Below are 13756 nucleotides of genomic sequence, written 5' to 3' on the forward strand. Positions count from 1 at the left end.
GATTGCCAAATAGTGCTCTATATGTGCAATAACACACACAATCACCCACATAGGTCTAACCCATTCGTAGTAAACAATTGCCAAATAGTGCTCTATATGTGCAATAACACACACAATCACCCACATAGGACTAACCCATTCGTAGTAAACAATTGATGTCTCAGAACGGTTCTTGGAAGTTAAGTTAACAGCCTGTGAGTCCATTACAACACTATGTATACAAGCCATCCACAGTTATGGGCCAGGGCCCAGAGTGTTTTCATGGTTACAATAACACAACTGAAAGTCATGCTAGGCTCAGACAGCAGCAACGTCTTAACGTAGGGTTCAACCTAGAAACTAGTTTGTATATGTATGATTGTGTGTGTGTGTGTGTAAATGTGTGTGTCCATGCACGCACCTCTGTGTGTGTGTGTCTGTGTGTGTCTGTGTGTGTCCATGCAAGCACCTCTGTGTGCGTGTGTCTGTGTGTGTCCATGCAAGCACCTCTGTGTGTGTGTGTGTGTGTCCATGAAAGCACCTCTGTGTGTGTGTGTGTGTGTGTGCGTGTGTGTGTAGTGTCCATGAAAGCACTGTGTGTGTGTGTGTGTGTGTATGTGTGTGTGTGTGTGTGTGTGTGTGTGTGTGTGTGTGTGTGTGTGTCCACCTCCTGGATTTAGAAAAGGAGACATAAAATAATGTCCGTTTGATCTTAAACGCCTGAATGAGCCCCGTGTAAAGACCTGGGGAATCATTTGAGTGTAAAAACTGGCTTTCCTAAATGGCCTTTATTGGAGGGAACGATACGCACTGAGCGCTCCACCCTGTACTCTAATCTCATGATTAAAATGTTGCAACATCATGAAGGGTGTCTCTCTCTAAAAAAAAGAAAAAAAGTTTTCCCCGTTACCATGGTAATGCATCCACTAGTACAGTGGTTGTGTCTGTGAATGTGCGTGTGCGTGGATGTGTGTGTGTGTTTGCATGTGCTTGCGTGAGAGTGGTGAAGAGGTCGTGGCTGAACTAAACGAGGTTAATGGATGGAGTCACTGGGCCGCTCTCTGAAGGAGGTCAAGGAGAGTTTAAAGTGTTTATGGTATTGAACAACATCGTTCTGGAAAACCCTTCTCAGAATCACACAGCACACACCCTTGTTATTCTCCCTCAATGCGTCCCACATGGATCCCTATTCCCTATGTAGAGCACCTCCTTTGACCAGGGCCTCTACAACACTCTGTATTTTGTTTGATGGACCTTTGACAGACACACTCAACGTGATCTGAATTGGCTCAGCTTGTGTTGGGTTCTGAATAGATTACTATGGTTGGAGGACAGTCATAGTTTACCTCAATAGGACAGTCATAGTTCACCTCAATAGATTACTATGGTTGTAGGATAGTCATAGTTTACCTCAATAGATTACTACGGTTGTAGGATAGTCATAGTTTACCTCAATAGATTACTATGGTTGGAGGATAGTCATAGTTTACCTCAATAGGACAGTCATAGTTCACCTCAATAGATTACTACGGTTGTAGGATAGTCATAGTTTACCTCAATAGATTACTACGGTTGTAGGATAGTCATAGTTTACCTCAATAGATTACTATGGTTGGAGGATAGTCATAGTTTACCTCAATAGATTACTATGATTGTTGGATAGTCATAGTTCACCTCAATAGATTACTATGGTTGGAGGACAGTCATAGTTTACCTCAATAGGACAGTCATAGTTTACCTCAATAGGACAGTCATAGTTCACCTCAATAGATTACTACGGTTGTAGGATAGTCATAGTTTACCTCAATAGATTACTACGGTTGGAGGACAGTCATAGTTCACCTCAATAGATTACTATGATTGTAGGACAGTCATAGTTTACCTCAATAGGACAGTCATAGTTTACCTCAATAGGACAGTCATAGTTTACCTCAATAGATTACTATGGTTGGAGGACAGTCATAGTTTACCTCAATAAAAAATAAAAAATAAAAATAGATTACTACGGTTGGAGGACAGTCATAGTTTACCTCAATAGATTACTATGGTTGGAGGACAGTCATAGTTTACCTCAATAGGACAGTCATAGTTCACCTCAATAGATTACTATGGTTGTAGGATAGTCATAGTTCACCTCAATAGATTACTACGGTTGTAGGATAGGCATAGTTTACCTCAATAGATTACTATGGTTGGAGGATAGTCATAGTTTACCTCAATAGGACAGTCATTGTTCACCTCAATAGATTACTATGGTTGTAGGATAGTCATAGTTCACCTCAATAGATTACTATGGTTGGAGGATAGTCATAGTTTACCTCAATAGATTACTATGGTTGGAGGATAGTCATAGTTTACCTCAATAGATTACTATGATTGTAGGATAGTCATAGTTCACCTCAATAGATTACTATGGTTGGAGGACAGTCATAGTTTACCTCAATAGGACAGTCATAGTTTACCTCAATAGATTACTACGGTTGTAGGATAGTCATAGTTTACCTCAATAGATTACTACGGTTGGAGGACAGTCATAGTTCACCTCAATAGATTACTATGATTGTAGGACAGTCATAGTTTACCTCAATAGGACAGTCATAGTTTACCTCAATAGAACAGTCATAGTTTACCTCAATAGATTACTATGGTTGGAGGACAGTCATAGTTTACCTCAATAGGACAGTCATAGTTTACCTCAATAGATTACTATGGTTGGAGGACAGTCATAGTTTACCTCAATAGAACAGTCATAGTTTACCTCAATAGATTACTATGGTTGGAGGACAGTCATAGTTTACTTCAATAGGACAGTCATAGTTTACCTCAATAGATTACTATGGTTGGAGGACAGTCATAGTTTACCTCAATAAAAAATAAAAAATAAAAATAGATTACTACGTTTGGAGGACAGTCATAGTTTACCCCAATAGGACAGTCATAGTTCACCTCAATAGATTACTATGGTTGGAGGATAGTCATAGTTCACCTCAATAGATTACTATGATTGTAGGACAGTCATAGTTCACCTCAATAGATTACTATGATTGTAGGATAGTCATAGTTGACCTCAATAGATTACTACGGTTGGAGGACAGTCACAGTTTACCTCAATAGATTACTATGATTGTAGGATAGTCATAGTTTACCTCAATAGATTACTATGATTGTAGGATAGTCGTAGTTTACCTCAATAGATTACTACGGTTGGAGGACAGTCATAGTTTACCTCAATAGATTACTACGGTTGTAGGATAGTCATAGTTTACCTCAATAGATTACTACGGTTGGAGGACAGTCATAGTTTACCTCAATAGGACAGTCATAGTTTACTTCAATAGATTACTATTGTTGGAGGACAGTCATAGTTTACCTCAATAGGACAGTCATAGTTTACCTCAATAGATTACTATGGTTGGAGGACAGTCATAGTTTACCTCAATAGGACAGTCATAGTTTACCTCAATAGGACAGTGATAGTTTACCTCAATAGGACGGTCATAGTTTACCTCAATAGGACGGTCATAGTTTACCTCAATAGGACAGTCATAGTTTACCTCAATAGGACAGTCATTCCTTATTGGGAAGTAAAACAAACAAAACAACACAAAAGCCAAATTGTTCACTCAGTTTGATGGAAGTGTTTTCGTTAAACCTTCTAGAACATGAAAGCTGGAATATTAATGATGTGGTTCCAAATGGACAGATGTGAGAGAAATAGTCCTGAATCATGAAGAATTCTTCAGGGTTCTGTCTACAAGCGTTATGATGAAGAGTGTTCTGGTGTTCTGTGGTGCATCAGATAGCAGGCTCTTCCACCAGAGATTGATGAGAGTAAATAACTCTGTAATTGCTCATGGAGGAGAGAGGGAGAACACACACAGACTCCTGTGTCTTATTGTAAACCCACTGCACACAGAGAACACACACACCTCCGTGTCATTGTTGTAAACCCACTACACACACACACACACACGCACGCACGCACGCACGCGCGCGCACACGCACGCACGCACGCACACACACACACACACACACACACACACACACACACACACACACACACACACACACACACACACACACACACACACACACACACACACACACACACACACACACATATGAATGATTGTGCCGTGTCCACACATGGACGGGATCACATATGCATGAACGGATACACACCCACACACACACACACACACACCCATATACACACACACACGCAGACAATATCGACCAAACACGTCTTCGTGAGGCAATACCTGAAATCAACAAATCAGTAGCAACTCTTCAGAAACCTCAGAACCTGTTTCCAGAAACCAAGCAGAACAGAAACGATGAGAGTTTGAGTGCTGCTGCTACAGTTAGTGAGTCCCCCTTCTACAGCTTTAAATATGAGCTCAGCACTTCTGGCAGACATCTCTCTCTCTCTCCCTGGCCTGGGCCTGCTCTGAACCTGAGCCAGTCTGCACTGCTGTTCTCATTATCTAGCACCACCACGACTCTCCTCTACCTCTCCACGGCAACATGAAATGTCATCAGAACACTCTCTCTCTCCCTCTCTCTCCCCCCTGTTTCCCTCACTCTCTCCTGTTCACTCTCTCCCCCTCTGTCTTTCTCTATCTCTCCACATCTGTCTCACTCTCTCCCCTTCTGTCTCTCAGCTCTAAAGCCATGGAAACTAGGGCAATGGAAAGCCCCTAGCTGCCTACGTTGCTTTCAAATGCTTCATTTTAGGCAACGGCTAATTCATTTCACCACACACTGTAATCATATCAAGCAATCTGAATAAGGAACAATAGAGCTGTGTGTATGAGGTTTTTATGCACCACAGAGTGTATATTACTCTAAGAGATTAGGGGTGTATACAAGTAGAGTTACAACAGATATGCAACACTGTAAACAAGCTGGAATGTATCTGTTCTATATTCACTTCTCTTCAGATAAAACATCATTGGGTGTGTTCTCTTTGAAGAGATGCGGAGTGACTAAACTATTTCACAGTCACCCTCTTCACCAATCCCCAATCACCATCTAGTTGCCTACCATCCCACTGTGGCAGTTTGACACCCACTTGATATTCAATAAGTGTGTGTCGTGTCCCAAATGGCACACTTGTTCCCTATATAAGTGCGCTACTTTTTGACCGGAGCTCCATTGGGCCCAGTTTAAAGAATAGAGGTACCATTTTGGACTCACCCGTTAACTTTGTGTGGATGGGAAACCTAGCAGGTTCTGGGATCAGACTGGATATACAGTACACCCCAGACACACCACGGGGAGGGGAGGGTTTGGAATACCATGAAGCGAGACCAATCACACTCCACCTCCTGCTTGGTTACTCCTGATGAAGTAGGGACTAGGGAGCACAGCACAGCAACACCATTTAGATATGAGGTTACTGTAACCATCCTACAGCCTTTTAACTTTTAAAAAGGTTTCACGATATTGTTCTACTTTGGAATTTTGTCAATTTATTACGTGTTTTTCTTCCAGTAAGACCTGATAGGATAGTGGAAAGATGCCAATATATCCCCAAACCCCTGTATACTGTACTTATGTGCTATTCAGTAAGCTGTTTGTAATGGTAGTTGTCAAAAACAAGACAGATAGCAGGGCTGACATTCTCTCAGCTTTGAAAGTCACTTCAAGCCTCTATACAGTTAACACAGTGATTAGTCACTCAGCAGGTCTGGGCTCTCTCAGATAGAGTACCCTCCACAAGACCTGGGTTCAAATACTATTAGCAATCATTTAAAAATACTTTGTCTGTGCTTGACTGAGCTTCCCTGGCTGAATGTACCAATAGATTACTCCCAAAACTGCAAACCCCTCCCATCTTGCAATTAAGGCTGGCTAAAGCAAAAGTTACAATTATTTGAACGATTTAACATAGTATTTGAACTGAGGTCTGGACTGTGCTATCAAATAGTGTCCATGTTGAATACCATGGCTGTGAATCCAGGCTTCCTGTCAGTATACGCTACATAGGCCACATACAATTGATTCACACATGTGCATTTTCACATTTCCGGGCAAGAGTTCACTCAACAATGATCTTTCAGGGGGGCACAGTTCACACGGGTTGATCTTTCAGGGGGGCACAGCTGGTTAGATGTTCCCTGTATACGTCCACTGACATAGGTCATATAGATTTGTGTAATACATCTGGAAGAGTATGGAGAATAGTGAATAAGTTGAGCCAATGGGAACTGACGGTGGTGATTACTGTAATATAAGCCCCACATGTATAAAACACTGCTACAGAGAAACAGATTGAGACTACAGAAGAGCCAATGTAAGCATCGTAATGGCCTCTTATACTGGGAGATTTCATGTACATAATACTATAATGGATGCTTGGTAATGCGTGTGTGATGGTGAAACATGTACTGTTTGCTGAATAACAATGGCTGTTAAACTGCCAAGTGAAATAGCTCAATGCGTTCCGGTAGGTAGAGTTATTTTCAGTCTTGTAATTCACTGTAACAGTATTGGGACACTGATCAGTCATATACTAAATGTTGACCAAATATATATTCACTACCAGATCAACAGATGTTACTAAGCACAGATAAACTACCATTTATATCTTGGCAAGTTCCGTGATAATATAATTCTTCATATTTATCCCGAGACTCCCGGGAATACCGGAAAAATTAGAAGTGCCCATTTAAAGCGTTTAAAACCAAAATATGGTCACTATGCCAGGGTTAAAATTAAGATTGTCGCTGCACCACATTGCAGGTTTGGCTAGGACACTATGTAAAGATTTCACTGCAAGGGAAACTGATATTTAGGATGTGTTCATGAATTAAATCCGCAGTGCCAGAGTGCGCTCTGGGAGTTCATAAATTCAGAGTGTAGTTAGATTGTCCTTTTGTAAATTCAGAGCGTTTCACTCTCGGAGTGTTCATAACGCTCTGGCCTCACAACAGCAGTCAAGCACCCAAGCTAACCGGCTAACATTGGTTAGCTTGCTAGCTACTTCCAGATACAAATGAGAGAACTCCTCACTCTGATCATTTTACTCACCCTAGCAGAGCTGGTTAGGTTGTTTTGATGTTATCCAGAGCGTTGGTGACTGTAACTGTGTTGCCGGCAACAATTTAACTACGCTTTTTAGCCAGCGTTTACAATGACACTGGCCGTATTCAACTGGTGTGGAGTGTTCGCAAATTCATCAGTTATTCTGTGCTCTGGCACACTCAGACCAGAGTGCTCTGAAGTCGGAGTAGATAGCCAGAGTGAATTGACCAACGCACCCTTAATAATGATAGAGTAACTTTGATTGGCAGTGATTTTGTTGTGAATTTGCGAAACGGGGCGTTCATAAATTCCCGAGCTTTATTACGTTCCTCAATGAATTCAGTGCATTTCAGCAGAAGCACCAGACTATCTCGACACCACCGAGTAGGGCTATAGCCGTTAAGCTAGCTCGATAAACTCCAACAGATGACAGAACACTTACTATTTTACCAAATCAAATTGATGATTATAGAGATAACAGATCAGCTCATGAATAACGGGGAGATGAAGAGAGTACATTTTTAAGGTATCTTAACAGGGACCAACTCTGTTTAAGACATATATCCATATGTACTCATAGCGTTTGTTGATCACACATTCTCTACCGGTGGTAACTTGTGGAATAGACACCGTCTAGAATGTCCTTTTAACCAATTAGCATTCAGGATTAAACCCACCCATTGTATAACGAATGCTAAATGTTTATAAATCAGTGAGCGAATAAACGAGATATCACTTCTCCACTTGTCCAGCCAGAGATCAATTAACTAAATATACAGACAGAGATTCAGTGAAACAAAATCACATTGATTATCAGACGAGTCACAGGCTTTAGGTTGGAAGGAGGCCAGGCTACTATGCCAGTGAAGAATGCTGATTGGTTAAAAACGCATTCCAGCCAGTGTCTATTTCACAAGTTACTACCGGCTTAACCTAGGATGTTGAAATGAGGACACCCTCTTTGAAAGGAGGGAGTAGTGTAACGACCCTGGGTTTATAAGCATGGAAATCGACTCTGTCACAAGAGCATGCTTTTGCAGCACAGTCGATAGCCCACCGGACCTCAGGCTAGAAGGTCGAGGGTTCGAGATCTGCTCCCTGCTGTTTCATTACAGTATATTTATCAGATCAAATGTATTTATATAGCCCTTCGTACATCAGCTGATATCTCAAAGTGCTGTACAGAAACCCAGCCTAAAACCCCAAACAGCAAGCAATGCAGGTGTAGAAGCACGTTGGCTAGGAAAAACTCCCTAGAAAGGTCAAAACCTAGGAAGAAACCTAGAGAGGAACCAGGCTATGTGGGGTGGCAAGTCCTCTTCTGGCTGTGCCGGGTGGAGATTATAACAGAACATGGCCAAGATGTTCAAATGTTGATAAATGGCCAGCATGGTGCAATAATAATAAGGCAGAACAGTTTAAACTGGAGCAGCAGCACGGCTAGGTGGACTGGGGACAGCAAGGAGTCATCATGTCAGGTAGTCCTGAGGCATGGTCCTAGGGCTCAGGTCCTCCGAGAGAGAGAAAGAAAGAGAGAAAGAGAGAATTAGAGAGAGCACACACCGAATAAGACAGGAGAAGTACTCCAGATATAACAAACTGACCCTAGCCCCCCGACACATAAACCCAGACAGGAAGATCACATCAGTGACTCAACCCACTCAGGTGACGCACCCCTCCCAGGGACGGTATGAGAGAGCCCCTGTTCCTACTCTGTTTCATCTGACTGCGCAATCCACTGACTCATCAGCTCAGGTAGGGAAAGTATAAACTTGAACCCCACTATAAAAAGTATCTGAACATTATCTCACATTTCTTTTCGACGAACATTAAGTTTACAACCACAGAGATTTGTATAAACTTTGCTGCCTGTCTCAACGACGTTTGCAACATTGTTTCAATATTTAAATTCGATCTCCAGCTGTCCCAGAGTAATGCACGTGTCGGGGTCCGGAGTAGGGACGAGACAGACAGACAGGCTGCGTTTCTCAGCCAGTCGAAATCATCATCATTTTTATGGATATATACAAAGAAATTTCAATTTAAAAAAGGTCAAACGAAATGAAGTGCAGCTAGTTTGCGGTCTTTAAAGCTCCAGTGTTTGAAGTGATTGTGTTAGCTGTGTTGTTGGCTAGCTCCTCTGAACAACCGTGTCCCGATGAGAGAGCACATTTTCTATGTCAGGCGAAATCGTGTGTCATTAGCTCATTGTTATGGATGCATCCATATAAATGTCTCTAGAAAACAGCTTAAACAAATGCAAATGCGTCTTTTTGACGTTTGACGTGACTAAGTTAGCCGTAGTTAGCTAGCTAACAAGCAAGGGATAAGAACGTTGCCAGCCAGTATGGCAATAGAACATTTAGAATGAACGACTGGGTCGCGTCCATAGATACAGAACAAAAAGACTGAGTCGCATCTCTGGCAACCGAACAAATGACCAGCCGGCTTGGGAAGCAAACCTAGATTTGTGTCGGGACTATATCTTGCGGAAGTGTAACCTTTTATTTAACTAGGCAAGTCAGTTAAGAACAAATTCTAATTTACAATGACGGCCTACCCCAGCCAGCCCTATGGGACTCCCAATCACGGTTGGATGTGATGCAGCATGGATTTGAACCAGGGACTGCAGTGAGATGCAAAGCCTTAGACCGCTGCACCATTCAGGAGCCCCCCAAATGAGTTTGAATGAAATAGTATGAATAAATTAATCAAAATAATGTTTTTAATGAAAATATGTCAATCATTATTTGAATATGTTGACATCCATTGATTATTTATATAATATTCATCTCAGTTTTCCAATACAACATCACAGATGCAACGATGTTCGCTGAAAGTCGGGAAGCAAGTTCAGGGAGTGAATCACATCTAATAAGTAAAAGGACAAAACAAGAAACATGAACAATGACGACTGGGGAAGAAACCAAAGGGAGTGACATATATAGGGCAGGTAATCAAGGAGGTGGTGGAGTCTAGGTGAGTGTCATTATGCGCCTAACGCTGGTGACAGGTGTGTGCCCTGACGAGCAGCATGGTGACCTTGAGGCCGGAAAGAGAACACACGTGACAACAGGCCTGGGTTCAAATACTATTTGAAATCTTTCACATACTTTTTAGTGTTTGCTCGAGCATGCCTGGAAAGGAAGATCAGACTGTTTTGCACGTTAAAGACTAGAACCATTCATAGAGGATACTAGGAAGAATCCTTCAATGAAAAAAGGGTTCTTGGTAGAACCAAAAATGGTTCTCCTCTCAGATTAGTGACCAGTATAGTAGTGACCAGTATAGTAGTGACATTTTCCGTGCTTTGGACTCCTCACCATGTCATAAACTTGCTGGGATTGTCAGCAATCTTTGTAGGGGATAAGGCTCTGTGAGGAGTATGGTTCTATTTCGAACCATTTTTTTCTAAGAGTTTAGTCCTGGACTGAAAAGCACATTCAATGTAAAATTACAATTGAACATGTTTTTTAGTCTGACTGGTTATCTAAGATTCTTCCTCTAGATCAGTTCCTTGTCATCTGTTGTTTCACAGGAAGAATACAGTACATTCAGAAGTCCCATTCTATTTCCTACAGACGCAGAACATCAAAACGTGTCATGACTTCCGTCTGCTCTCCCTGTTCGGGCGGTGCTCGACGGTCGCCACCGGTCTACTAGCTGCCACCGATCCCTTTTTCTTTTCTGTTGGTTTTGTCCTAATTGTTTTCACCTGTACATTATTTGTTGTTAATTCGGGGCTATTTAAACTTCCAGGGCCTGATTTTGTGTCGGGCTTATTCCTCTCTGTCAGTGGTAGAGTTTGGTTTTGCTTATACGTATTTTTGCTGTTTGTTATTTTCCTGGTTTTGTGGGACTTATCTGTGTATTGGTCATTGTGCCTGTATGTTGGCGAGACCCAGCGGAATAAATCTGTCTACACTGGAAGCCTTGCTCTCTTTGACTCCACACCCACCACTCCTAGCTTTCATGACAACATGGCCTTTCCCTAATTACCTATTCACTAACACTAAATTTGGTTAGCAAATTCACTGTACAGATAAACAACGGTTTAAAATAGTGTACCGCATGCATCACATGAACACTGTATTTTATCGGACTGCCTGTTACTCAGAGCCATTTGCCGGTCATCTTGACTCACTGCTAGAAATGGAGCAACGCAACTCCTCCACCTTCATCTCCTTCACCCTAAACTCCTCCAACTCTAATGCCTCCTTCCTCAGTCCTGCACCCATCCCTTGGAACCGGGGTGGTCTGGCCCCTGGCGTGGTCCTGTCTCTCTGCTTCCTCATCGGCATACCCGGGAACATCGCAGTGATAGTCGTCCTCTGTCGGAACCACCATCTATCCAGTTTGAGCCGGAGACTGATGTTGAACTTGGCTGCATCAGACCTGCTATGCCTTGTCACCCTGCCTGCATGGATCCACAGCATTCTGTTTAGCTGGATAATGGGTCGGTCTATTTGCAAGTTAATGTCCATCCTGATTTACTGTAGCATCTACACCAGCTTGCTGACTATCACGCTTCTGAGCATCCAGCGTTACCTCCAGGTTCTGTATCCACAGACTTGGGCCTTGCTGGGAGTGGCAAAGAAAGGGGACTGCTGGTTGTCCTGTGGGGGGTAGCCGGGGTCCTATCTATCCCTAATTGGGTGTTGCAAGATTTGAAGCAGGTTGAGAATGGACATTTCCAGTGTATGTTTGTTTTCGCATCAGACGCTCAGCAAGTGGCCGTGTTGCTCCTACAGACTGTTCTGGGATTTGTAGTTCCTTTCTCCATCATGGCCACAGCCTATATCCGCCTCCACCGAAGAGTGAACCAAACAGCGTTTTCAGGAGCCCCAAGATGACCAGATTAGTGACCAGTATAGTAGTGACATTTTCCGTTCTTTGGACTCCTCACCATGTCATGAATTTGCTGGGATTGTCAGCGATCTTTGTAGGGGATAAGGCTCTGAGAGGAGTCTGGGAGGCCCATTGGCGAATTGTTGGATCTCTGACCTTCATCAACAGCTGTTTGGATCCATTCCTCTACGCCTTTCCCTGCAGAAACACCCATCCAGAGAACAGTACCAATCCAGTCTGACTCAGTCGTCCCCATTGATCTCAAAGCCACAATCTGTAAGATTTCGAGCCATCTCATTGACAATTTCCACAGTATAATAATGAATATTGTTTGAAATCAAATCTGGAAAACATTTCGAATGTAAATTAGAGAGTATATTAAAGGGGAAGTTCAGGAATTTACAACAACTGAAAGTGGTCTATGGGACAGGAGGAACTATATTCCATGGTTCAGTTTCCATTCATTTTTCCCCATCCACTAGCAAACTATTAAGGGATGTCATAGGGGCATGTGTGTATGTTTATTAGTATTATTTATGTCATAATCACCTTTAAATAACATCAAACCAAATATGGAGTTAATTTGAGTTGATTTGGCCTTGACATTTTGACAATTGCACAAATGCCACTATCACTCCCATTTATTTGTATGGAGAGGTGGATAAAGTTTGTAGGGGCTGTTTAGGGAAAACCAAACCACAGATTACAGTTTCTTCTGGCCCATAGATACTTTCAAGGTGAGGAAGTGACGCAGTGGTCTAAGACAAAGCATCTCAGTGCTAGAGGTGTCACTACAGACAACCTGGTTCGAATCCAGACTGTATCACAACCGTCCGTGATTGGGAGTCCCGTAGGGCGGCGCACAATTGGCCCAGTGTTTGGAAGGCCTTCATCGTAAATACGAATTTGTTCTTAACTGACTTGCCTCGTTCAATAAAACAATCTAACATAAAGGACTGTTGGGATTCCATATGAAAACCCACACAATCTTAGCTATAGCATGTGGTTACTCTGCATCCCATGCTCATTACAGGGACTCTTCAGTTCATTCACATGCACTGCAGCATGACAACATTCCAGGGTACAAGGCAATACAGTAGCCCTATAAAGATAATACAGTAGCCCTATAAAGATAATACAGTAGCCCTATAAAGATAATACAGTAGCCCTATAAAGATAATACAGTAGCCCTATAAAGATAATACAGTAGCCCTATAAAGATAATACAGTAGCCCTATAAAGATTATACAGTAGCCCTATAAAGATAATACAGTAGCCCTATAAAGATTATTGTAGGGTTGTAATCAAGGGTTGTAATCAAGCCCTGGTCTCCATGGCAACCGACAAGGAATACCTGACACACACACACACACACAAGCTTTGCATGTCCATCAACTCATTCAGATACCTATCACACACACAACAGTAACCTGTGGGTCATGAGAGAACCTTCATCCATCAGCATTATGTTAATAACCTATTTATTGACACTCTATGTAGTGTCCTGTAATACTTAGTTTGAAGTGAGACACCTTTGGAAATTCCTTACACATCCGTAAAGACTCTATATCTCAGGACGCTGTACTTCATTTAATGTCAGACACCTTTGGTTATTATAACACATACAGTTGAAGTCGGAAGTTTACATACACTTTAGCCAAATACATTTAAACTCTGTTTTTCAAAATTTCAGATACTTTATCCTAGTAAAAATTCCCATGTCTTAGGTCAGCTAGGATCACCACTTTATTTTAAGAATGGGAAATGTCAGAAATAATAGTAGAGAGAATGATTCATTTCAGCTTTTCTTTCTTTCATTCCCTATACAGCCCCTCCACTCTAACCACTAGGCTACCTAGGCTACCCACTAGGCTACCCACTAGGCTAACCACTAGGCTAC

At 42.1% G+C, this 13756-nt stretch overlaps 1 pseudogene; it reads left to right on the forward strand.

Annotated features, from left to right (window-relative positions):
• The first annotated feature begins 11126 nt into the window (after positions 1-11126).
• Positions 11127-12883, forward strand: LOC135537466 (C-C chemokine receptor type 3-like; annotated as a pseudogene).
• Positions 12884-13756: the final 873 nt, after the last annotated feature.

This window comes from Oncorhynchus masou, unplaced genomic scaffold (genome assembly GCF_036934945.1).
Source record: "Oncorhynchus masou masou isolate Uvic2021 unplaced genomic scaffold, UVic_Omas_1.1 unplaced_scaffold_7864, whole genome shotgun sequence".
NCBI lineage: Eukaryota > Metazoa > Chordata > Actinopteri > Salmoniformes > Salmonidae > Oncorhynchus > Oncorhynchus masou.